Source organism: Ambystoma mexicanum, chromosome 5p (assembly GCF_040938575.1).
Source record: "Ambystoma mexicanum isolate Mex_15411 chromosome 5p, UKY_AmexF1_1, whole genome shotgun sequence".
In the NCBI taxonomy this organism is placed as follows: Eukaryota; Metazoa; Chordata; class Amphibia; order Caudata; family Ambystomatidae; genus Ambystoma; species Ambystoma mexicanum.
In genome coordinates, this window is record NC_090930.1 from 135,743,436 (window position 1) to 135,770,199 (window position 26,764).

At 47.2% G+C, this 26,764-nt stretch overlaps 1 protein-coding gene and 1 long non-coding RNA gene across 2 annotated transcripts in view; one reads left to right on the forward strand and one right to left on the reverse strand.

Annotated features, from left to right (window-relative positions):
- The window catches only part of ZC3H12B (zinc finger CCCH-type containing 12B), a 706,390-nt gene that overhangs the window by 158,773 nt on the left and 520,853 nt on the right, over positions 1 to 26,764 (reverse strand). The gene's annotated exons all lie outside the window — the stretch shown is intronic.
- The window catches only part of LOC138480789 (uncharacterized), a 230,481-nt gene that overhangs the window by 15,912 nt on the left and 187,805 nt on the right, over positions 1 to 26,764 (forward strand). The gene's annotated exons all lie outside the window — the stretch shown is intronic.

Consider the following 26,764-nt stretch of genomic DNA (forward strand, 5'->3'; position numbering starts at 1 on the left):
GGCGAGGAGACGAATGTCTCGACTCTGCTGAGGAAACGTTTGAAGGAGCAGAAGTTTTAAGAGTCTTACCTCTTTCTAGCTTCCCCTTACGCTCCTTCAAGGCTTTCGCCGTCATGGACATACAGTCCTCGCATTCCGAATAGTGATGCTCCGATCCCAGGCACCACAAACAGATCCTGTGAGGATCTGTCAACGACATTTTCTTCCCACAATCACGAAACATTTTGAAGCCGGACCGTGGGGTCGAAGGTTTGGATGAGGAAGCCATCGAATAAAGATGATATCTTTGAGGAATAAGTAGTAATCTACTTGAAGAAAGAACTGAGCAACACGATTCCGATGGCCCACGAAGCGCGGAAAAACAGAACTGAGCAACGGTCGCTGCGCGAGTCCATTTATACGCACAATGACATCGGCGCCGAGACGGTGGCTGTCGAGGGACACCTGCTCGAGGGACGTCAACGCGCAGTGCCCTCTACTGAACACATTTCCGAGGCCAGCATGCTGGGATGTAATCTATGAGGCAGCAAGCTGCGATGTAATTTATCAAGATAAGGAATATGTCAGAGGACACAATCCCTTCGAAATGCCCCCTCTTCCTGAAGCACAACCTGAATATATATGGATGGACATAGCTCGGTCTCACTGAACAAAACTGTGTACTGTTGCATCCGGGCACAGTCATTTTAAATGTAAAATATTTCCTTTTTCAATGGGAAATGTTGAGCTAGCAGCAGAGCAGCTCTGCTTTTCAATTATTTTCTTGGGTGCACATAAGGAAAACACTAGCAGCCTTTCCCGGGGTGTTCCATGTTCCCTCTTGCCTCATATGTGCTTGGCGCAGCCAGCATTTTTGTAGCTGCAAAATACAGTTTTGATGCGAGGCAATGGTGCTCAAGGGAGCCAGTGCAGCCATTCTGCTGGTACTGCTGAATTGCAGCTTGGTGATGGAGGGGCATTCTGCTGGGTTGGTAAATGCGCTCCACAACACAGTGATACTAGATGCACAACACCACTAGGGACAGTGGAACATCATTACCAAGAGCAGCCCTGATTAAGGGACAATAACATTGGAATTCTAGGATCATCTTAAACCTAGGGAAAATACACAGCAACACCAGGAGCATTTCTGATTCAGGGACAATATACAGCAATACTAGGAGCACATCAAAACTAGCGACAATATACATTATTTTACATGGAGCAGCCCTGCATTAGGGACAACCGACCACAATATCAGGAGCAATTATGATTAAGGGACGACATACAGCAATACAATGAACAACTCTTATGCCTGGACAATACTTTGCTATACCAAGAGCATCTCTGATTCAGGGACAATAAAGTAAAATTGAGGGACAAACTGCATCAAAGCCCTTGGCAACTGTGTTCCGAGGACACTGTACCTTAATGCCAGGAGTAATTCAGATCGATAAATGTACCAACTTTGATTGTGAAACAATGTGCCTTAAAACATGGAGCAACACTGCTCTGATCTGATTGCAACATCATGAGCAGCTCTGGTCCAGGGGCTGTAGCCTCAATACTAAGACCTGTTCTGTCTTGGTGGACTGTAGGGTAAGATAATAAATTATATGTCGTGGCGATAGTTGGTGAAGACCCCCACCGCCCAAAGCAGTGGGAAACGGTCAATGAACATCCCAGATTTTATTGAAGTACCTTAAAACCACGCACGAGGAACTGTTAATTATGCAGAGCACTAAGGAATGGGCAGACAGTTTTATACATAATTACAAAATAAGAACTGGGGAGGCACGCCTCAGCCAATCAGAAGGCCCAGAAAGCAGTTGGTAATGGCCTGCATCCCGAGCTCCCGGATACAAACTGTATCCTGCCCGACCCCCCCCCCCACTACTGCAGTACCTCTACATGCCCCCACACTGCCATTGGCTGCCCACTAATCTACACGTACCTTCCCTCGATTCCCAGTTGCTAATGGCAAAGGAGAAGGAACTTCTGTAGGTACGCTTACATGTCGACCACCATTTTCTGGATTTTTGTTTTTACTTTTGAAACAGCTGGCACATTCTCTTGGCACAATTTCACTAGTAAAACAATCTATTAGCACTCTAGAGGTTATGCTGCAAGCTTTCTGAAGCAGTAACAACACCAGAGATCTCCTCAAGGGTCCTTGCAGACTTGGTTCCCCGTCCGGTGCTATATGCATGGGGAAGGGGCCACAATAGTTTATATTTCTTAAATATACCCTGCATTGATATTCCACATACAGCATGCACCAGCAAGAAGCCCTAGGCAATAACAATAGTATTCATCTCAGTGGGATTATCAGGTTATCAATGGTATCACAGAAAACACTGACTATCAGCAAGAAGGAACACGTTACTTACCTGTAACTGTTGTTCTCCAGCATGGGTCTGGCATGGATTCACATGCTCATGAATATTCCCCGTCGTCAGGCTGGGAATCCTCGCTAAAGAAAAAATCAGTTTAGTTTCTGAACTGTCTTTCTACTAGTAACCAATCACTGGTCTCTGGGTCATACTGCCTCCAGTCAATGAATGCCCTCTACCTAAGCCCCTCCTCTGGCAGCCATCTTCAGATTTGGTAGCACGTAAAGTGGCAGTAGGGCCAAGAGAAGAGCCGCAGAGGGGTTGGAGGGAGGGTTCGCATGTGAATCCATGCCAGACCCATGCTGGAGAAAAACAGTTACAGGTAAGTAACTTGTTCCTTCTCCAGCATGGGGTCTGGCATGGATTCACATGCTCATGAATAAAGAATACATAGCAGTACACACATGCACAACCATAGGAGGTGGCTAGGCTCAACATTAAGCATTTCAACATCTCAACATTAAGCATCTCTTACCTCCTCCTCAGGCTCACCTTCAAGCGAACAGGTTGCGCAGCACTGCTTTGCCGACTCTGGACTCCTCCCTGGAATCCCGGTCGGCGCAGTAGAATTTTGGCAAGGTGTGCGTCGACCTCCACGTAGCTGCCCAGCCGATGTCCAGCAGGGGCACACCAGACAAGAACGCCGTAGTAGCAGCGGTTGCTCTGGTCGAATGGACTCTCGGACGGCCAGGCAACGGTCGGTTTGCCAACTGGTGACAGTGCATGATGCAGCCGGAGAGCCATCTGGAAATGGAAGCCTTGGAGAGGGCCTTCCCTTGGTTCACGGGCCAAACTTCACAAACAGCTGTGATGTCTTCAAAAAACTCTTAGTGTGGTCCACGTAGAACTTCAGCAATCTAGCCACATCCAGCGAGTGCAAAGTCCTCTCAGCCGGCGACGAAGGCGACAAGGGCTTGTTGAGATGGAAGTCCTACGGCACCTTGGGCCTGAAGGAGGGGTGCGTCCTCAGCACTATTCTCGTCTGGTGGAACATCAGGTACGGCGGCTTATAGGCGAGGGCCTGGATCTCTCACACTCGTCGTGTGGAGGTGATGACCACAAGAAACACTGCCTTCCACGATAGGAATTTCAGTGGCGCAGAATGCAAAGGCTCGAATGGCGGGCCCATGAGCCTGGTTAGCACCACATCGAGCTCCGACGCCATCACTGGCGGAAACGAGCGGAACATTCCTTTCACAAATTCCTTCACCAGGCGTTGAGACCTCAGTGTCGACGTCCCAGAGTTCTGGTGTAGCGGGAGATAGCTGCCAGATGAATTTTGATAGAGGCATGCGCCAGTCCCGCCTTGGCCAGCGTCAGCAAGTACGGCAGCACTTGAGGGGCTGTAATCCGTAGAGGGTTGATCTTCTGTGCACGGCACCAGACAGAGAACCTCTTCCATTTAAGTCCATAGAACTTAAGTCGAGGAAGCCCTGGCCTTGGAAAGTACCTCCTTGCAGTCCGCTAGGATGTCGCAGTCTCCGAACTCTAGTGCTGCAGGAGCCAGGCCTGCAGGTTCAGAGATCCTGGGTCCTGATGCAGGATCGTGCCTCCTTCCCTGGCGAGAAGATCCGCGTCTGTCGGTAGCCTGACTGGAGGGGACGCTGACATGTCCAGAAGGTCCGGGACCCATATCTGCCTCGGCCACGCCGGTGCAACAAGGATCATCCTGCACCGGGACCGTCTGAGTTGACGGATGAGTCGCAGGAGCAACGGTAACAGTGGGCCCGCATAGAGGAACAGGCCGTCCCAGGGGAAGGAGAATGCATCCACCCATGCTCCCCGGCTGGGCAAACCTGCTGGCGAACCTCCGACACTTGGTGTTCGTCACTGTCGTAAACAGATCGATCTGGGGATTGCCCCATCGTCGGAATAGGAGATCTACTTGATCTTGCTGAAGCTCCCAATCATGGCAAGAGCGCAGCTCCCTGCTGAGTGAGTCGGCGACTGTATTCTTTACTCCTGCCAGGTGAAAGGGTACAAGGAACATCCCCTGGGCGATGGCCCAGGGCCACTGATCCTGTGCTTCCTTGGAGAGAGCTGGGGATCTGGTGCCCCCCTCTTCACGGACAACACCATTGTGGTGGTGTTGTCCGTGAAGACCCTTACCACTTTGCCCTTGAGGGACGGAAGGAAGGACCTGAGGGCCCAGAACATGGCCCAAAGCTCCAGGACGTTGATGTGCAGTGACCTCTCCTCCGGGAGCCAAAGGCCTCTTGCATGGAGATCTCCTGTGTGCGCACCTCAACCCTCCAGGGAGGCCTCTGTCATCGCCGTCTCCTGATGCGCTGGGGTCTGGAAGCCCACGCCCGCCGCAAGATGCACGCGGTTGTCCCACCACTGGATCGCTTGACGGAAAGTCCCGTTGAGGGAGATCTTGTCTTCGAAGCTTCCCGTCACTTGTATCCACCGGCGTCGAGGAACTCCTGCAACTGCCACATCCGCAACCTGCACTGTCGCACGAGGTAGATGCATGAAGACATCATCCCAGCCAGGGACTTGATGGACCTCACCTTGGCTACTTCCATGGTCAACAGCCGTTGTACCTTGCCCAGGATGGCCTTTATCCACTCCTCCGACGGTGAAGCCAGCCGCGTCACCGTGTTAAGCCTGGCTCCTAGGAACAGGGCGTCCTGCGATGGCACCAAGCAGGACTTCGCAAAGTTTATCGAAAACCCCAGTTCCGTGAGCAGGCGACGGTCCTCGCTGTGTGGTCGACGGGGAGTTCCCTTGACTTCCCTCGGATCAGCCAATCGTCCAGATAGGGGTAGACGTGGATCCCCTGCAGGCACAGCTGCGCTGCCACTGGTTCCAGGCGCTTGGTGAAGACCCTTGGTGCCGACTTCAAACTGAAGGGCAGTGCCTTGAACTGATAGTGCTGCCCCTGGACCACATAGCGTAGAAACTTTCGATGTCCTTTGTGTATGAGGATGTGAAAGTATGCATCCTCCAGGTCCAGCGACGACAGGAGGTGCCCTTCTTCCAGCTGTCCCAGCAAGTGGTGAAGGGGACGATCTGGAAGTTTTGGGATTTTATGTATTCGTTGAGGCGGTGGAGGTCCAGGATAGGCTGCCGGTCGCCGGTCTACTTTTGGACGAGGAAGTACCGTGAGTATACTCCGGAGCCCCGGAGCCTCTTCGGAACGAGTTCTATTGTGCCCTTTGCCAGCATCGCTCGTACCTCCAGAAGTAGTTGTGGGATGTGGTCTTCTTTCCTGGCCACCGGTGAAAAGTCTGGGCAATTCGTTTGGAACTCCAGAATGTGCCAGTGGGCCAGGGCATCCAGCACCCAACGGTCGGTGGAGATGGATTCCCACACGCTGACAAATTTCACCAGCCGGCCTTCCACCGGGGTGCTCGGGTGGGGGCCCGACGTAACAGCCAGTTCAGTCCTGCTGCGCCGAGGCCTTGCCACCTTGTGCCCCTTGGCAACGGCGACTATGTCCATTGGCCTTGTTGCAGCCTCTGTAGGCTTCCTGCGATGAAGAGCAGGCCACCTGGCGGTACAATGAAGAGCTGCCGCCGAATCCTTTGGAGGCACCTTGGGACTTGCCTCCGGAGGTCCGAAAGGACGGCTGTCGCTGATATAGTGTGCCCAGGCCGTCTCGGTGTCTGCCTTGATGGCCTGCAGCGACTCGTCCACTGCCTTGCCGAACAGGTTGTTCCCGTTGAAGGGCATGTCCAGCAGCCTGGTCTGTACTGGTCTGTACGTCCTGACCGAAGTTGGTGGCACTGAGCCAACCGTGCCGGCAAACGCCATTGCCCATCTGGCAAAAACCGGTGTCGGTGATGTCCATGGCTACAGTGATGGCGTGGTCCGATGCTACCTCGCCCTCTTGCAGGATTTCAAGAGCTTGCGCCCTCTTGTCTGGAAGGAAGTCCAGGAGGTGGGCGATTTTGAACCACAGCTCCCTATCATAGCGGGCCACGATAATGAGAGCGTTGGCCGCCTTAATGGTCGTCGCTGCCGATGAGATGACCCAACGTCCCATGGCGTCTAGCTTCTTCCCCTCGGTGTCCGGCAGAGAAGTGGAAGTCGATGGCGTCGCCCCTGCCGATTTCTTCTTGGCTGCGGCAGAGACCACTGAGTCCGGGGATGGCTGCGCCCTGAGGCACATGGGAACGGAGTCTGGACCTGGTACTTCTTCTCGTACCAGTCTCTCTTCGCAGGGTCCGTGGACGGGTTCTTCAGAAGGGACAGCCCTTCATCCCAGATGTCGTCCAACAGTGGGACTGAGAACTGTCTTCCTCTTGACCTCTCGTCGTTGATAAAGGAACCCCTCCTCCTTCTGTTCTTCGGGGCATAGCTGAAAAAGCTCTGATGCCCTGGCGATCATGGCGTCAAAGGAGCCAATTTCGTCAGGAGGGGAAGCCCGGGGAGGGGGCAATGGGAGATCTGTTCCGTCATCACCACCGTCGTCCGCCCCCGTCGTCGCCGTCTCCGTCTCATCCCTCGGCGGAGGGGATGGAGGTGAAGGATAGAAGGGCGGTGGAGGATGGACTCGTCTCCGCCTGGCTGGAGGACTCCCCGAAGGTCCAGGCGCTGCTGGATCGTCTGCCGGAGGTAAGGGCAATCTTGTCCTTATCTCTGTGCACAAGGTGTGCAGTGCCAGAAAAATGTCATCTGACCTGTCTGTTGGCGGTGGCATTGGTTGCGATGGGAGCATCGGCAGAGGCGTGGTGTCCGGTTTATCGATCTGCCGTTCTTCATCGGCTCCACCCTCGCTCTCCACGTCCGCCTCACCAGGATCCTTCCTGTAGGCCCCGACCTCGACGAACCTCTCGTTGAGGACTGCCTTGAGGCCAGACAGCTCGTCCTCGGAGGAGGTAACTGAGTCAGTTTATCGCGCCCCCCCTCCTTCTCGGCCTGGGGTTTCACGGGGGTCTTTTTAATAGGCTGGAAAGACGATTCCCTCCAGGATGCCAGGGAAACTCTAGGCCTGGAGGTCGTCTCCACTGGGGTCGCCTCTGCAGGCTTCGCCAGGGCTGTCACAACTCCCTCAATCGAGGCCTTAGACGGGTGAATCTGGGCCTTCATGACCTTAGGCGCATTTGAGGCCTCCACTGTGGGGGGAGGGTCACCGCCTTACTCCCCCTTGGCTTTCTCTGTCGCAGCCGACCCGGGCTTCTCCCGAAGCTTTCCCGGGTTGTCTGACTTCCTCTTCAAGCCGGAGTGTTGGCTCATGGTTGATGGCGTTGGCGATGTTGCGCCCGGCCTGGCAGCCGAGGAGCCCGAACCAACGGCTCTCCCGGTTCCCGCTGACTTGCAGTGTTTTGCCTTTTGTTTGGCCCCCGTTGCCCGCCTCAAAGGTCTTAGAAGACCGCTCAGACTTCTTCTCACCTGCTACTGGGCTCTTCACCTCCAGCCAGTTAGCGAGTCTACGACGGTCCTTCATGGTCTGGACGGACATGTTCTTGCAGAACGCACAGTCCTTCTCCACATGTGACTTGTCAGAATGCAGGCAGTAAAGGCACCGGGAGTGCTCATCCTGAAGATGTTCTGTAGTCCACATCCTGGGCAGATCCTAAACAGCTTGGATCCAACAGGTGTTGAGTCTTCTTTGTCTTGGGCCATGGTCATGTGGGGTAGGCCTCCAAGAAGTGAAATTCGACGAAATGCCACCCTTGAGGATGTAGAGATTTCCGAAATGGGTCCCCGTTAATCGGAAGATGAATCGGAGGAGCTTGAGGCTCGATTTGACAGAAAAAATAAGAGTAAACTCTTTGAAAAAAACGCAGTAAAACCTCGAGAGCTAAGCATGAGGACTCCCAACACTTGAACATGCGGTAAAAATCTGAAGATGGCTGCCAGAGGAGGGGCTTAGGTAGAGGGCATTCATTGGCTGGGGGCAGTATTGGTTATTAGTAGAAAGACAGTCCAGAAACGAAACAAACAGATTTTTTCTTTACCGAGGATTCCCAGCCTGACGACGGGGAATATTCATGAGCATGTGAATCCATGCCAGACCCCATGCTGGAGAACTCATCCCCACAGAACGGTGCACATCAGTCTTTAAAGATGGATTCCCAGCGGTAGTTAATGTGCAAACAGAGTATGCATGTTAGGAAAACATCATCTTCCTAGTTAGGGACCACAATAGGAGACAGACCCCAAAACAGTCCACACACCTACCATTTCCATCAGGGGTAGTGACAACAAGACCTAAATATAAGGAAAACCACATGACTATGGTGCCATAGTGGCCTGTGAGTGAACCTACTGGGCAGGGCACAGGGCAGTCAACACCCTGCTTTTGGGCTCGACTACCATTAGTGGCCAATAGGACAGTCCCTTTCAAGAAGCAGAGCAGGAGAGCAAGTGCACGCTTTGGCTGCTTATTGCCTGGCATTGACCTTGGCAACTCAGTAAGTGGGTTGGTATTCTCATAGAGTGAGAAACCATCATGCAATCTATGAGACAGCCTGATGGCGAAGGAAAAAAGAGAATCTCCATGTACTGGCTGTCTCATCCATTTTCTCTTTTACCAACAGTTGCCTGTTCCTTACTGTCTCTCCTCCCGTATTCCCGAACACACCTCTCGGCCAGAGAACTTTCTGGCAACTTTGTCTTCCCAACACCAAGAAATACTGCTCTGCCTCTCGGTTTGTCCGAGTAACACCTCATTTTTCTGGCATCTGGTTGTTCTGCAGGTTTTGCCCTTGCTGCTGCCGACTGGCTCTAATTGTCAGATGTTGCACCTGGTCGGATCTATGTGATCACTGCACCGCCCGTAATTCCACGGTGAAAATGTCCACTGCAATTACGGCACGGTGCAGTGATCAGATAGATCACTTCTGCCCGCCTGCCCCGGCCCGCAATCCCTAAAACCACAACCCCCAAACCCTACCACTTACCTTTACTGTGACGCACTCCTGTGTGAGCCGCTGGCATCCTTGTACCCCGTGGCGTCAGCTCCTCCCACTTACGTGGGACAGTGCTGATGCCACAAGGTCCTTTAAAAAAAAATCTTAGGCCAGTTTACCGTAATGTTAAGTGGGGGACACCCCTGCAACTCCCGACTCCCGTTACTGAGACCAAGGAGTGCGGGTGACACCCCACAACCCACGCACTTGCTTGGGTGCAGTAATGGTGGGTGGTATTTTTGTAGCGCACTTCGGCGCAATTGTAGTAATGTCATATAGTGGCGACATTAAGGTACAATTCTGTTTTCGGAAGATACATTATAGTAGGCTGAAGGGTTTGAGGGATGAAGACTTTGGGCCATACGTTGTTAGTCCAGATCAGTCCCATCTGATTATTGAATAGATCAGGTATGCATGAAGATGCCAAGAAGCTCTCAACCTTTGCTATGAGAATCAGCAATGAGAATGAGTACACGCCCGAGCCACAGCGGTAGAGGTGCATTGCTTTGTGATACAAAGACTGTGGAATTGGGCTTCCATCATTTTAATGTAAACCTACCAAAAAGCATTTAATAGGACTCACATAGGTGAATGGTTCCTGTTTTCTTGAATGTGCCCCACAAATGAATATGTCACATCTATTGAAGTCAGATAGGATGTGTTTCTTTGTTACACCTTGGCAGGCTATGTTAAAATGTTCTCAAGGCATTCCATCTCCTATTTTAACTTCACCATCGCTGCTTAAATTAGGAAAACTAAAGTAAAAGTAGTTGTTCTAGCACTGAACCCTGTAGTTCTACCCAGGGTGGCGATTCTTCGTTTCTCAACAATGCTGATTTTCACATCAATGAAAAGTAGATCCAAGATTGGTAGCACCTCCTACTCCCAATGGAGAAGCCATAGGGCTCTGGCTGCAGTGCGGGAACATACGGGCATGGCGCCATAACTTTCAAGTACAGTCACAGCAGAGGCACCACACAGGGAGACGCACTGATGAATTTACCCATCTAATCTAACATCAACTGAATCTCACCCCCGTCTTGAATTCATGGTGTGCGCAGCTCACCAAAAGTCATATCTGACAGCTCACCTTTAGTGTGCACCACAAAAGCAGGCCAGAGAATCCTTCAGAAGGAACAATAAGCCAGAGTGCTCTTCAGTGCAACCGCCGAGGACAGTGCTCAGGCAGACTTGGAAATATCACACAATGTTACAAGCAGGTAGTCTTAGAAGCAAACGTGCTCGTTTCAGAGCATACTAGTCCATCTGCGGTCCCTTTCTTGTTAAAATGTTTGGATAAAGTGGCTTACCCACAAATTCAGCAGTTCCTAGAAGCCAACAGCATATGGGCAAAGAGGCTTCCGCCCGTGTCATGGAATGGAATCCGCCCTACTTGATCTCAAGATGCAACTAGGAGAGGTAATGGATACTGGCAAGCCGGCACTTCTATTGCTGCGAGACACTGTGTAAACACAAAACCTCAGCTTACTTCTCCACTGAAGCCACATCGTGGATCTCCTCCTTCCATAAGGGGAGATGGATGAGAGTGTTCTCAGAGCAGGCATGCGCCACACCTACCACCATCCACTGTGGAGTTCCTCAAGGATCATGCACTGCCCCAACTCCCTACTATATTTTCACCCTACCCCTGTTCAACGACCTTGATGATCGTGGCATATCCTACACCAACTATGCCGATGACACGCAAGCACTTATCCCTCTCACTGGCTCCTATGCACAGGATGCAGCAACACTCTCCAACATATATGCAACCATCCAGGGGTGGATGGCTGCGAATGGGTTGTGTCTCAATGGAGAGAAAACAGAGATCCTACTGGTCGGTACCAGCAACACTCTTAAACTGGATGATCAATACAAGACCTTTAACATTGATAATATTATCATCTCAGTGTCATCAGCAGTAAAAACGCTAGGGGTATTCCTTGACTCCTCTCTATGACGCGACAAGTTAGCGCCATCGCATCGGCATAAGCTCCTACCACTAAAATCATTAATGCTGTCAAGCCCTACTTATCCACAAATAATTGCCTGTCACTAGCCAGGGCCACCATTGTGGCCAAATTGGACTATTGCAACTCCCTCTTCTTGGGCACGTCTGCAATCAATCTCCACAGGTTACAAGTCACACAAAACAACGCTCTTCGAGCGGCGCTAAGTATCCCCAAAAGGAATCACCCATCCCAGGCGAGAAGGGATGCACATTGGCTGCCCATCAAAGAGCGAATTCTGTTCAAGACCATGGCCATCACACACACGTGTCTCTCCCACTCTGCGCCCAGGTACCTATGTGAAAAAATATTTCCTTCCTCCTCCAGACCTACTCGCTCCCAACATACTAACCTTATTCTGTTGCCTCCTTTAAAGGAGCGGAGGCGGAGGGTGCCAGCTTCCAACACCATGCCCCAAATATTGGAATGCGCTGCCCACTTCCCTCAGGAATGAAACATCATATGCTGTCCTTAAGACTAATCTTTTCTCTGCACTTGCGCGATCATATGCTGTCCTTAAGACTAATCTTACCTCTGCACTTGCGCGATCTGAATGACACCTGGCCTAGTAGGATCGCTTGTCCGTCTTCCCCTTGTTTCCCTCCCTCCCTGCCTCGTCGCGCCTTGAAACACTTGTGTATAGGCGCGTTACAAATACCATATCATATCATATCATATCAAAAAGATTAGTACTGCATCTGACTCCCCAGGGCAAGCTCCCCTATAACCAAGGAACCCCCTAGCCTCACTTCGAAATATGTTCATTGTAACTGTATTTAATGTATTGCTTTCACTGTGTTACACACTGCTCCTGTTATATACTGTTGTGTATTGTCAGCCCAGCATCTCAACCTTTTGGTTCACCTGTGACTCCTGAACCTTTTTGCCTGAGTCACTAAGCAAACGTTCTTGTACAATTGCTTTAATAGGGAATGTAGCTCACTACTCATGTAACTAAGCAAATCAACTGTAACAAAGTAAATCAACTGTAACAGCGCCATGATGCCTCTGGGCTGCTTTTACGCTTTATAAATATAAATAAATAAAATCTGGTCAGTTCGGTAGATGGCACGTGGCATGGCCTTGCATAGGAATAGATGAGAAAACTTTTGGTGAGCTTGTGGGATCCCTTTGGTACACTTGGAGGATTCAAAGTACTCGCTCAGAACTAGTACAAGTTACGGTCGGGAGAGGATCAGCCGCACACTTTCAAAGGCTCCAACCAGATGGGGCTGCAAATTGCATTTACATTTTTGATATTGATTATTTAGTTGTATCGCGCTCACACACAGGTGTTTCAGAGTGCAACGAGGCAGGGGAGGGGAACACGGAAGAACATAAACAACCATCTTATTAGGCCCAGTAACATAGAGAACGGGCAAGTGCAGGGGAGAGGGAAGGGGGAAGTGCAGGGAGGAAAGGGAAAAGTGGAAAGTGCTAAGCAAGGGAAAGTAATAACAACAAAGTGGTAGTGCAGCCAGCAAGTGGCAAATGCTAGCTTTAAGGTGAAGACAGGGGGTGTCTGATAAGTGCAGAAAATGGGGGGGGGGTCTGTAGGGTTACACATACAGACCCAAGTGCAAGGGTTGCCAGGAGGCAGTGCAGGTGTGTGGCAGGGTGAGCAAGTACCTGGGCCCGAAATAAAAGGGTGGCCAGGTGCATGATGCCGAAGCAGAACCGATCAACAGGGGAGAAGAGAAGTGAAGGCAGAAGCAAAGAGGAAGGTCTTGAGGTGCTTCCGGAACACAGATCTACCCCCAACTTGTTTCGCTGAGAAACGACTGGCCTAGAGGGAGGTGGAGGAGTGAAGAGCTTGAGAGGCAAGATGTTTACGGAGGGAAAGTTGAAGGTATTTTGGACCCAGGCCCCAGAAAGCCTTGTGGACAATGCAAAGGGTCTTGAATTTAATCCTTGCAACCACTGGGAGCCAATGAAGAGATTTCAGTCACTCAAAGAATTGTTGATTGTGAATGTATGGAAGGAGGTCGGCAGGGGATTCTCTTTTCCGACAGGCCATATTAGGAGCATATCTGCACCGAAAGAAATGGTTGCAGAAGGGATAACACCTGCTAGAGTATGTTGCATGAAAAGGGGTTTGCTAAGAAGCTAGCCTTGCAATTTTACATTTTGTGGTATACCATGGCAGAGAGCCTTTCCTGAAAGAATCTCCACACTGCCTGGTGTATCTCGCACAATAGCATATTCTCTACTTATTCCATATTGTTCAAGGTATTCAGCTTGGATAGGAAACGTTCACTCTTGGGCAGATTTTGATAGAGGCTTTGGGGTGCGACCATGCATTTTGCGCTGCACAATATTTCTGCTGAATGTACTTTGATTCCAAAGCAAGTGCAGTGTTAGCAGCGCTCTGACAGCTCCGTGCTCAATGCTCATGGTCATATAGTCCTTCCTTTATTTCCATCACTTCCAAAAGCGACTCTTGTGCGATGGAAACAAAGGGGGAATGCATGTTGTGTATCAAACTGCCCTCTTCAAGAAGTCTGCCAAATGACCTGTACCCACAACTTGCACACTGTCAAGCCCGCAGTGAACATGATGGAGCAATTCAACCTAACAAGCTCTCTCTGAGCGTGGATGAGACAATTGTGAACGTAGTCAGAGAGATGGTGACTTTTGTACAATGCCAGGACACATCACACAGCAAGAGAGAAGACAGGAGTTTGTATGCTGCTGGTAAGGTGGAAATTAAGATCATAATGGTGTACAGGGTTTATATCCCTCCGTGCATCAGCCTAATCTGGTGAAAGCATATTTAGAAGCCTCAGGGCCCAGGAAGGTGGGCATAGGGCCACAAGAACCTTTGGAGAGCCAGGAAACTGGGGCTGCTGAGAATAGCCCAATGAACAAAGAAGGCCAAATGGAGGGGAATATGTCTGACTACAGAAGGACAGACAGTGTCAGCAACTCAGTTTGAGTGTAGGAAACAATTGAAAAAGGTGCTGGAGCTGCTGAATCTTTCTCTGAGCCTGAGGAAAAGCTGCAGATGCTTTTAGAAGAGCTTGTAAAGAGGCAGGACAAATCCCTGGAGCCCACCAAGTTTAATGCCTGAAAAAGAGCTGAAGACAGCTGGAGTCTCACCACTACCCCAACATCCTTAGGAACCTATAGAAGCCCTTGTGGATGCAGAGTTTCACACCTACCAACTTAAATTCTTACTTTTGTGGTGTTTGTTCGACGATCCGCCACACATGCTGTCAGAAGTCTATCCAGACACATAATGGTACACACCAACATATGAAAGGTTATACAGCAGATACACGTTGGGCAAAGCTAAATGCGAAAATACAAATAAAGACGTCCCTGTGACTAGGGGTGTAAAAGAAATCTCCATTGAATAAAAGTGCAAACCTAAAAGACATGTGGGGCGGCCTGCGCACAGCAGTTTAAGAAAAACACATATGCTGACATGAACATTTCAGTACCAGAAAATATCCTGAAACTTTCTGGTACAACTGGCGACTGTCTAAAGAACAGCAGGTATAGAAATAAGAATTAGAAGCTCCAATTGTGACAAACTCACTTTAAATGGAGCCAGTAATGAATTCTGACATAAGGGAATCCTTTCAACTCACAAAGACCCCACAACTCCAGCATACAGGATGGCAGCACAGATAAGCTCCCCTCCTAAGCTAATAAACTCTTTGAAGCTGCCCACTGCAGATAATGATCCTGCTTCAAATATGCAAAGAAAACCAGACCGCCCTATAAAGTTTAAGTACTGAGTTTTATAACTTGCCTTGTGTGTATGTTAGGGGGACATTTTTTATTAAATGGTTTAAAGTCATATGGATCCGTGGTCCTGCTCAGTCGAATCTATAAACACCATCATGCAGGCCTTCCTGAATGAAAGAAATTAACACTTGACTGGGCTAACGGTCTAGAAATATCTCAAGAGGAGGCTGGACAGAAGTCGTAAAACCCCCAAGATGCAAATTACAAGGGATGTTACCATGTCCAGGACCTCATTATAAATGCCTTGCTGCTCTGCCTTGGACAACATGGACAACAGATACCAGCATGGACAACAGATACCAGGCCGAAAAACCAAAAATGCTAAGTGATATTTTGTATATTAATTGCAATATGGAATTCACTATTATGCCAGTAACTCTTGATACTTTTTGTGAAATGTTCAGTTTGAGAGGATCTATTTAGGGCTAAGTGATGGAAATAAAGGAGGGTCTATATGACCATGAGCATTGACCACATAGATGTTAGTTAAAACTCATATTAGAAAAATTGCTCTATGTAAATTAGGTACATTTTTATTTTGGAGTATAGAAATGGCACACACCAGGGAATTATATCTCATAGTGTTTCTAGGTATGAGCCTGTTGCTTTGAGATGGGAAAATAATTTGAATATAAATGTAGAAGTGAGTGTATTTGCACATATACTTCTCAAATGCCCTAATCAGACGTTGCAATCCTATAGGGATTTGTAAAAAAGAATATAATCGTCAGCATAAGCGAGCCACGTCAATGTAATCCCTCCAAGAAATGGGGGGTGGCAAAGGAAGCTCTTTCCAGACTCCCCGATGTCAGCCAAATACAAATTAAAAAGGCAGGGTGCTAATATGCACCCTTGCCATAGGCCCGAGCTTCTCTCAATTTCCCTATACGTAGTACCCTCATTATTAGGCCTGACATGTATAGAGGTCCCCTTATGCAAATAAAGCAATATACTGAGTAAACCAGGATGTAACCCCCATTTGGCTAGCTTTGACCATAATAGATACCTATCAACTAGATCAAAAGTGGTAGTAAGATCTAAGGACACATCATATGTTGGTGCCACATCCTTCCCCAAGCCAATTTCTGGACAACTTCTAAAACTGGTACAATAGTACTTAAAACCCCACAATCATTCACCCATTGGTCCACTTTTTCTAAAACTATAGCAGCAAAAATCTTGCTGTCTGCATCTAATGATGTTATTGGACGATAATTTATTGGCAAAGATCCACTATCCTTTTTAAATATTGGGATTACATATGCTGTCTTCCAGGACCTTGTGGTCATCTGTTTTGAAAGAATATTGAGAAAACACAGTATATAAAATACTTGCCCAAATTTCAGGAGACTTTATTTTTGGACAACTGATTTGGACCCCCCCCTGTCCTTTAACTACTTGCATGCCTAATGATCCTTTCAACATCTTCTACGGAACAATTCAACTACCAAAAATCGATCTTGTAACTCTACAATGTGCCCATATAATTCTTGGAAGTATTGCATCCAAACGTCCTCCAAAATTGGGTGTCTCTTCCTGTCGCACCTCCATGTCATTAATAAGGCCCCCAAACATTAGCTTCTCTCTTACTAAAAACAGTTTCTTCCCCATCCTGCTGCATGAGTTAATATTTATGGTCTTTGAGACAGTTTCTCAACCTTGATAGGGGCCCCTAGGGGACCCTGACGTCTATGGAAACAAGGCGAGTCACCACACACGATAGATACGCCAGACACAAGGTTGTATTCCCAAAGCCAGGGTTTATTGCAAAGCAAAAGTCTCAGTTGGCCAACTCGGTCTCACGCCCCGCGACGTGTATCTCTAGACCTCGAGGGACGCAAGAGAGTGAATTACGTAAATCAGTTACATATATACAAAATGCATATCAAACAACCAGCTATGACATGTTTAACACCCCCCTTTTATTGGGTTTCTTTGAACTTGATGTGATGATGGACATCTCCGACAACTATGACACCTTCATACTATTCTAGTAACAATTTGCAATTTGTGAGTGTGAAGGCATGTTTCAGTTGTTGAATAGAACACAGCGGTTCTGTTCTTGGAAGCGAGCTACATACGGGGGGGGAAGAGTTGCATTCCGGACCTTGTTATCTATTAGGTGCTATTCGTGTCCTGGGAGCCGACACGCTCTAGCGGGCTCAGCAAAGGGGGGCCGTAAGAAAAGCATAATTCAAGCCTTTAGCCGTATTATTCTAACACATTTTACCATATAACGAGACTGGCTTGCAGCTGCAAAATGATTAAATGCCCTGCAGCTCTGCTTCAAGGCTACATTCGGGAGGGAGCCGGGCATTCTTCCTGGCGCTGCCTACGTTTGTGTTTCAACTAACTCTTGTTATCCTCTCGGCCCTGCGGCCTTGTCCTTTTCACATACAGACAACAATGTTTTACAGTCGAGCAGTGTAAGCGGAAAATATACTGCGAAGCAATAGGAACAGAAAGCAATGAGCAATGGTTAGAAAACAAAATGGCGATTCTTGTTACATCAAAATGGCCGTTCATTGGCAAACTCAAAAACCTATATTCTGTCATATCGTGCATGAGACGGTTGGCCCACAGCCACCAAAATACGTTTGCGGTCACAAAGTAGAGGTATCCATTTTTCTAGACTGACAACCTGTGCTTTTCTTTCTTAATAGAGTTTAACATAAAGGTGCCGTCCAAGCCGCTCTTTCTGATATCTCTAATAATTTTCCTACTCTTCTTTTTCTGCTCGTGGACACTCTTATCAAACCTGTGCACATTTTGCCTAGCTCTTACCTTACATTGAGGCAAAGACTGTGCATACCTTTGTATAACTTTACACATATAATTCGCAGTAAATCGTAATTTCTGTTCTACATTGGTGTTAATAAAAGTATAATGTACTTGTCTATTAAAAAGTAAAATGTTTTTATCATTCCACTTATTCCTATTTCTATCACAATTAACCGACAGGGATCAGAGCATAGAAGTACCAGCTTTCGACGCACTAGATAAATTAGCAATGAGCATATTGTGGTTGCTCAGTCTAGTTTCCTTAATATAAAAATTAGAATAAGTGACCAGTAAACCCTTGGTAACAAACAGGTAATTAATGATCGAAGAGGATGAGCCCCTTTGCCACGTAGGGACACTATTCACATCTCCCACCAATTGATAATTTAAAAAAAAAAGTCTAGCCAGTCCTCGGCAAGATTTTCCTGCTTAATTTTAGCCACTCCTACCTGACCACACAATCACCCTTCATTACGTTTGCATCAGAAGCCTCTTCCCCACAATTCAAATTTAAATCCCCAGCCATTATAATTTGCCCTTCTGCGTATGTCATATACCATTCTTCAAAAAATGAAGATAGTAATTACAAAAATACACAAAACTCACAATGGGAGTGCTGCCAATAAATATTAACCATCAATAATAGGTGGGTAATCTTCTCCCTAAAACCACCTTTTAAGATACCAAAAAACCATCCAGGACTGGACAGGAAACCAGCCACACCTCTTGTAGTACTGGGATTTCAGAAAGGTGCATAGGTCGAGGTTGATCATCAACTCCCCAGGCCATGCACATTCCAGAAAATGCACTTCCAACCTTCCTGCCTGCTAAAGCCGCAACTTAAAGTCTCTTATTGTCAGGATTAGTCAGGCGAGTACAAAGGCAGCGAATATGGCAAGGGAAATGTGCACCCAGGAACTACGACTCAGGTATGCTAGAACCCAGGAGTGCAAATAGAGTGTGACATCAAAACCAATATATGAAAAGGGATGTGGGGTAAGCACCTGACCGCGAGGAAAGTCGGCAAGCGCCTTACCCCCAATTGCTGTTACATGTACTGACAGCGCTAAACCCACGTGGAGGGCAAGCAATGACAGGATCTGTGTACTAACACTCTTGATGGTATTACATAAGGGAACTTAAGAACTGTACTCACGAGGACGAGATAAACCTCTTGAATGTCAGCTAGCCCACGAATCCTGTTGAAGAAACTGGGACCCCGAAAGGCTAGAACAGCAATGGAAGGAAAACTAAATACCTAAGTGGGAATAGTGTTTACAAAATAGTGAGGAAAACATAAGCATTCACACAGGAGCTAGCTACTACCGCACACCACACCTAATAATCAAAGGGAAAATAAATGCAGAAGTGCAGTGGAAAACATGGAATGGATCCTCTAGAAAGTAAGGATCAGGAGCAGGGAAAAACGAAATAACCTATGCAAACTTCTCCCTACCCCTCCAAGGAAAAGACAGGAAACTAAACTAAGATGAAGGCTAAGGCAAATGGGTAACAGCAGCAAAGGACAGAGTCAAAGAAATATAGAACACAGACAAACTGGGCTGCATCTAAAAGGGGAAAGCACTGAGAATTGCTGCCTGCAAACAGAGGAAGCCAAAAAGGGAAATCAAGGGAGCAGAAATCAATTAGCGCATGAATCCGAAATTCAGGGCGGAGGAAACAAGAAAACAGGAACAAGGAAGTAGGTACAAAGGCAAGGAACCAGGAACCAGGGACTAGTCAAAAACAGGAACACTGCAATCGATGACCAGCGCTGGACTGAAGTAAGACTGAGGCTTTTAAAGCTGCTTAACGAGCACACGCCTCGGGTGTGCTGATTGCTGCACCTGCCGCCACAGCTGTTACCTATCCTCCACCCAACCTTGTGTTGCAAGGGTGGAGGTGGAGCAGTGGGCCAGGCATTCTGGGAAGCATAGTCATTTGGTTAAAGAAGCATGCTGGCTGCCAAAAACCTGGAATGGATCCGGAAGGGAAGTAGCTGGGAAAATAGGGATTTAGCGCTCCCAAATCATCACAGCACTGTAGCATAAAGTTCGGAGGAAAAGTCCAGTAGGGAATAAACCCCAAATCATGCCCCCAAATGGTGGGAACGGGAGCGAAGGGAGCGAGTCGTGACACTTATTTGGGATATTTGGGCTCATTACAGTTTTCCCGGTCTGGAAAAAAATGCAGGTAAAGTTGCTGGTAATACCGGCACCAGCATTTTTAATGAATCGGGGAAACACAAGTTTGCCAGGGGCTGCGGGTCGGGAGGGGGCACAGATCCACCTCGAGACTGACCTGCTGGTCGATCAGGCCCCCCCACCAGCAAAACAAAAAAAGTCGGCAATTACCGTCACTGGTACTACCAGTGCTGGTAATTGCAACAATCCCCTCCATGAAGCCCTATGTAAAATGTCGGTAATACCAGGATATCAGGCGGCGGGAAAATGAAGATTCTGTTTTGGTAGCATCCTGCTGGAATTACCATCAGGTTACCAAGCTCGGAAGGATGGCCATTGACTCTTTAAGTGTTTAAGTGTTAAAGCGAGGCATCTCCATTCATTCACATTTACGGAGTTAACCTCCACTGCATTTAGACTCTTCCCCCTGCTTAGCGGGTGGCTATGAGCTAAACTCTTTCTTTTTGTTCCCTTCATGGGTATGCTCCTTAACTGTCCTTAATCATCACTCTTGGATTATCTTTTCCCTTAAATGTGAATGGGGTTATACCATAACCCAGCTGACAAAGGCAGCTTGCCTCTTTTCACAAAACTTCATAGACAATCTTGGACGGGATGGTTAAGATAACTCGGTCATCGTATTCTGAATCAAAAAAATCCACCAAATCAATGTCTTTAGAAGTTAACAATCTGAGGTTGGGGAGCTCATAAAAAAGAGCTAAAACCATTAACCTGGTCACGAACCTAGGATACTCCAGTCTCAAAGAGATATTCCAACAGCAGTATCTTTTTGGTGTAATCATCATTATACCCGTCACATATTTTGGGTGATTGCTGCATCGATTTATAATGCTGGTACATTGATGGAGGTATGGGTCTAACCCCCTGTTTTAAGTTTGGTTGGGACAGTCAGTTGGGCATTTCACATTTGTCAAAGGGTATTTCTGCGTAAAATCAAATTTACCATTAAATGACTTAAACATGTTTTTGGGCTTAGGTCCACTTCAAGTTCCAACCTTAAAATCATATAAGCCCCCTTCTTTCCCATTCATTTTAACAGCATTACAAGCCTTGACCGGTGTCAATGTGGACCGTCCATGGTCCTTTATAGATAAACACTATTAGCGAGATCACCCACCGTCGCAATAGAAATGGTGCCATCACCAAAGGGATTCCTCTTGCATTTAATTTCCATTATGCTCGCTCTTAATTTGATCCACAGAATGCTGGTTTACTGTACGTAGGCATTTTCTTGACGATTTCACGTTGCTCTCTTTACTCTTTTTATTATATTTCCCTTTCTGCCCCTTAGGCTGAGGGCACCAGGGCTGCTTTATCATAACTCTTGGACTGATCACTTCCCGCTCATCAAACTCTCTGTCCCCCAGGTTAAGCCCACCCCAGCACTTCCACGTACCTTCTCGGTCATTCGGCCCATGAAGCGTGTGTCAGTGGATGCCTTTGCCTCTACTTTCTCTGCTCCTCTGACTCCTGCGGCTGACTCACACTCTGACACTGTCCTCTCTAACCTGCATCTTGCTATCTCCAACACTCTGGTGATTCTTGCCCCTGCCATGAGAATCGGTCTGAAGCCTACCTCCAAGTGCAACTCTTGGTATGACACCGACCTCACCACCTTGAAACATAAGTGCAGGGTGGCTAACAGGCAGTGGAGGTCTTTGGGCGCACCCTCTGACAAACTAGCCTGCCGCCTGCTCCAAAGGCAAAACAGACTATGTCCTGTCCTAGAAGAGAGTCCACATCCATGCCCGTGTCTCAACGGAGTTGAAAAACACGCCCTGAACTCTTTAAAATCTGCAAGGAGCTGGCCAAACATTCTGCAGTCTCCACTTCACATGCTCTCCCCCAGGCCCTCTGTGTGGCTCTGACTTCTTATTTCACTGCTAAAACACAGGACATCCTGTCCTCTCTCTCCTCCTCCTCCTCCTCCTCTCCCTCTACCTCTCTTGGCCCACCTCTGGCTGCTGCCCCTCTCCTCCACCTTTCTCCTCTTCCTCTCCGACAACACCTGACAACGTTTCTAGACAAGTCTGATCTATGAAAGTGTTGTCTAAACAGGTGCTCTCCTGCTCCCCCAGAACCACCAAGAACCACATCAACACCCTGGCCCCAGCCATGGCCGATTTCTGCAATCACTATTTCGCCACTGGATCTTTCCCCTCTCTACTCAATCATTCCTACTCTCCGACCTCTAACTTCCAACCTCTTTAACTTATCCAGAACAGGACTGCGAGACTTATCCTTGGCCTCAAACCCAGGCACCATACCTCTTCAGCCCTGACATCTCTACACTGGCTCCTGGTGGCTGCAAGGATCAAGTTCAAGACCATTTGCATCGTCCACAAGGCTTTTTCGGGACACAGCCTTCGGTATTACCCAAATTGTTCGTTTACAATTGTTCGAATGAACAATTGACCGAATTTAAAGGGTCACAAGTGACCTTTTCACAACTGACTATATATATATATATATATATATATATATATATATATATATATATATATATATATATATATATATATATGGGTTTGGCGTTGGGTGGGGGGTTGTGGGCTTTTCCCCCCACATATATGTTACAATTGACCTTCACAATTCGGTCAATTGTGAAAAGGTCAATTGTAATTCGAACAGTTGTAAAACAAACAATTTGTATACAACCCAGCCTTCATTACATCCAACTCTCTCTTCCAAAATACCTTCCTTCCGAAGCCCTTTGCTCAGCTACCTCCAACTCTCTAAGGGTCAGGCGCTTCTCCAGGCAGAGAGTGGGGGGTAGATTTCTCTCCTTTGCAGGTGCCTCCCACTGGAATGGTCTCCCTGCCCCTTTCAAACTGTAGCTGGACCACCCGATGTTCCGGAAGCAGTGCAAGACCTTCCTTATGTCCTCTGTTTTAGCTCTATCCCTCCCCTGCTGACCTACCAGTCTGCTGCACCGACTGGTTGCCTGGCTACCCTCAGAGCTCATTACGCACCAGGCTCCTCCATGATCAGTCCCTACAGCACTGCCTCCGGGCCTACCGTACACTTGGGGCTGTAACTGGAACCTCTACAGTCCACTGCTTCCTTGCACTTACCCAGAACCGTGCTGCCCTGGCTGCACTTACTCAGAGCACTTGCTGCCCTGATTGCACTTCCCACTCCCTCTCCCTGGCACTTTCCCCTTCTTCCTCCCCCCCTGCACTTTACACTGTCACACTTGCACGATCGGAATGACACTAGGTCTTGTAAGATCGTTTTTCTTGTCCTCCCTCTGTCCTCCGTACCTTGCCTTGTCGAGCCTTGAAACACTTGTGTATAGGCGCATTATAAATAATACATTTACCGTCACTTAGCGCAACAACTGCTCAACTGGCTCTTGGCCAAGCTTTGAAAACCTTCCTTTTTTAATTTCCTTTTGTTCTGTGTCCTGCAAGGAGCGCCTATATGCCTTTGGGCAAACGGTGCGCTTAATAAAATCCCCACAATACAATACAATTATATCATATCATAACCCCAGTCTTACCAACTTGCATCTTCTATTGAGCTGCCTTATTATCTATAGATTTAAAACACCTGCCAGAATCTCTCCTAAAATGTGTTTTTTCAAGCCTTCTTGTTCCACATCGCCTGGCTGGTTTGCAACTGTCTTACTCTGCCACAATTCCTCCATTTTCTCTAGCAGTATGTCCGGGGTCGCCTCAGAACTCACCAATACAAATTACAAAAGTAGTCAAAAAGGAGTTTATGCCGGTACAAGAAGTAACACAGGTTTATTCAGTGCCCAGATGCAGCTGGGACAGCTATATTCAAACAGATCACAGAACTTTGCTTACGCCATTGCTGAAAAAACTACCCTGGACCATAAAGTTCTTGCAAACTATCGCCCGATTGCAGGGTTGCTATGGCCAACTAAAATCCTTGAGAAATACATAACCATTTAACTCCAGGACCATCTAGAAGCTAACAATATTCTAGATATAAATTAGTCCAGCTTTAGGCCAGGTCATGGGACGGAGACTGCACTGCTTAAGGTCTGGGATGACCTACTCGAAAAGGCCTACAATGAAGACATCAGTATGCTTGTCATGCTCGACTTGTAGGCAGCTTTTGATCCAGTGGATTTCAACATACTTCACGCTCGACTAACTTCTCTGGCAGAGGTCTCTGAAAAAGCACAGAGATGGTTTGATTCTTTTTTTAACTAATCGAACTCAACAAGTGAAATTGGGTCCTTTTCTTTCTGAAACACGGACCATTGCCTGAGGAGTGCAACAGGGCTCATCTCTGTCGCCTGTATTGTGTAATCTTTATATCTGTTCTCTGCTAAAAAATGTTGCTCAGTTCGATCTTCAATATCACTCTTATACAGATGACACACTGATGTATGTTAGCTTAAGGCAACTGGCAGCGGCAGCCGACAGTATTCTGAAATGTGCAGAGAACACCGAATGTGGATGAATAAGCTTCAGTTGAATCCCACAAAGACGGAAATTATTGTCTTCAGATCGAATACTAAACTAGAAACCTTTTCCCAATAGTTCCATGCCCTTCGTTGTTTGGAATTGTTTCCAAGTATACAGACTCTGTGAAAAATGTAGGTTGCATTTGGCAATCAAGTTTGGGGTGTAATCTTCATATTAATCAGATTATTAAATCAGTTTATTTCCAACTGAATATGCTGAAAACCCTTCCCTCCTATCGTACCAGAGGATGACCGATCGACAGTGCTAGGCACCCTTGTTAAGGCTAAGTCACACTAGTGCAATGGGCTCCTGGTAGGTTGTCCAAAATATCTGTTGCAGTGCCTCGCAGTAGCTCAAATTTCTGCAGTTTGTGTGATTCATTCTGTACCCTGGAAAAGGTCAATCTTAGAGTTCTGTAGAAATCTTCATTGGTTGCTAGTCCACCAGCGGATTAATTTTAAGCTGTTGTGCCTTGTTTTTAGATGAACTATAGTCCCACACGATCATTACGGTCCATGAATCAAGACCTTCTGGTAGTCCCTCCATCTAAATCTGTCCGTTGGGAGGACAAAGGGTTCTCAGTGGCCAGCCCCCAGCCCTGGAATTCTCTTCCACTTCACCTGCGGAAAATGGAATCCTTGGCTGTGTTTAGGAAACAGCTTAAAGCATATTTATTTGTGTAAAATTGAGTAGCTGCCACTTTGTTTTCTTTTGCATCATATAGTAAAACCTGCGCATAAATATGTGCATTATAAATTTGAAATCAAACAGAACGGCATGAAAAGGTGCTGTCAAAGAAATGCCCCTAAATCTAAGACTTTTATAATAGTCATACTGAATGACATTAGTAATTTAGCAACATGAAACAATCTCCCCACACCGAGCTGATTGGTGTTTGCACATCAGACCCATATAGAAAAGCATACATTTAATGGGGTCCACAAACCTTCTGATACCACTCTCAATTACAACATGTGAGGTCACAATCCACCCCCAATTCTCACAGCACAAAGTTAACTTATTGAAACATTTGAGACGACAAGCAGAACTTTAATCATCTGCCTTGGTCGCCTCATCTCCGTTCCCTTACCTCTTACCACCATGACACCGTCAGAGCCTTGAACCACAAACGTTCTGCTACACAAATGTTGTATATCAGGAACACTCTAACCTTCTTCCCAGAGAAAATGTACTACGTGGTAATTTTCGGTTCCATTACCATTAAAAACCGTATTTTACAAGTGATTTTTGCATTATAAAATGGACATGCATTCATTCCTTGTTAGTGGAACCTGTGAGCTCCAATCTATGACCTCGAAAAATAACAACCATTGTATACTTCTTTCAGTACTGGCCTGGCCTATTAACTGCATTTCGTCCTACCACTAAATTGGATTATACTTACTTGTGCCCCTGTATTTATGAATTAGTTTTATCATGGAATTTTTAAGATTTTATTTCACAAGCATCAGAATGAGCCCTGTCCCCTTTTAAAGTGCTACTCTCGCTGCGGCGAAGTGCCTAACTTTATACTGCTTTGAACTTACATCTTTATTACACTATTCCCCCATTTTATTAATTTATTAATAACTAAATAAATGTTGGGCCTCCCGTGACTTTTTAGCAACTTCATCTTTATGTATACACATTTTTTCCAATCTTGTCATGTCTCCCCCAATCTCCTGCCAACCATTGAAATCTTCCCGCACCCTACACACCCTGTCCCATCCTTTAGACATTGAATTCAAAACTCTTTATACATTTTCAACATCAGCAGGCTGTGTAAAAACCCATCCATCAGGAACCTCCTCTTCATTCTCCCCCATTACTTTGTTCCTACTCTAGTTCAAAACCTTTTTTGTCACTACTCAGGGGTTACATCAATTGTTCTTTTTGTTTGTTAAAATATACTTTAAGAATGTTCTTGATAACGCAGAGGGGATGAGAATGAGTACCAACACAGGGCCAGTCACTCGAAACAATCTGAAAAGCCAGGTGGATATCCATGTAAAGATGCTGTCCAGCCAGTCTTTTGCTTGCACTTCTTTAACTTTGCTTGTCATTTCCCCCCCCCCCCCACCCCCGAGTGTCCATATTTCTTGTATGGCGCTTTTAATGTTCCATTTGAGGCATCCAATCAGGTATGGCTGTACACCAAGTTTGGCGCAGACACTTCCTTCGATGGCTGTTAGGAGGTCCAAAGCAAAATGGTTTTGAAGAGCCACCAAGCATCTCCTCTTTAATTGCATTCAAACATTTTGCTGTTGAATTTGCCAGCTGTAATAACTCATACCGAGTCTGCTACAGCCATATTGAATTTGCTGCAGACTGTACTCCTGG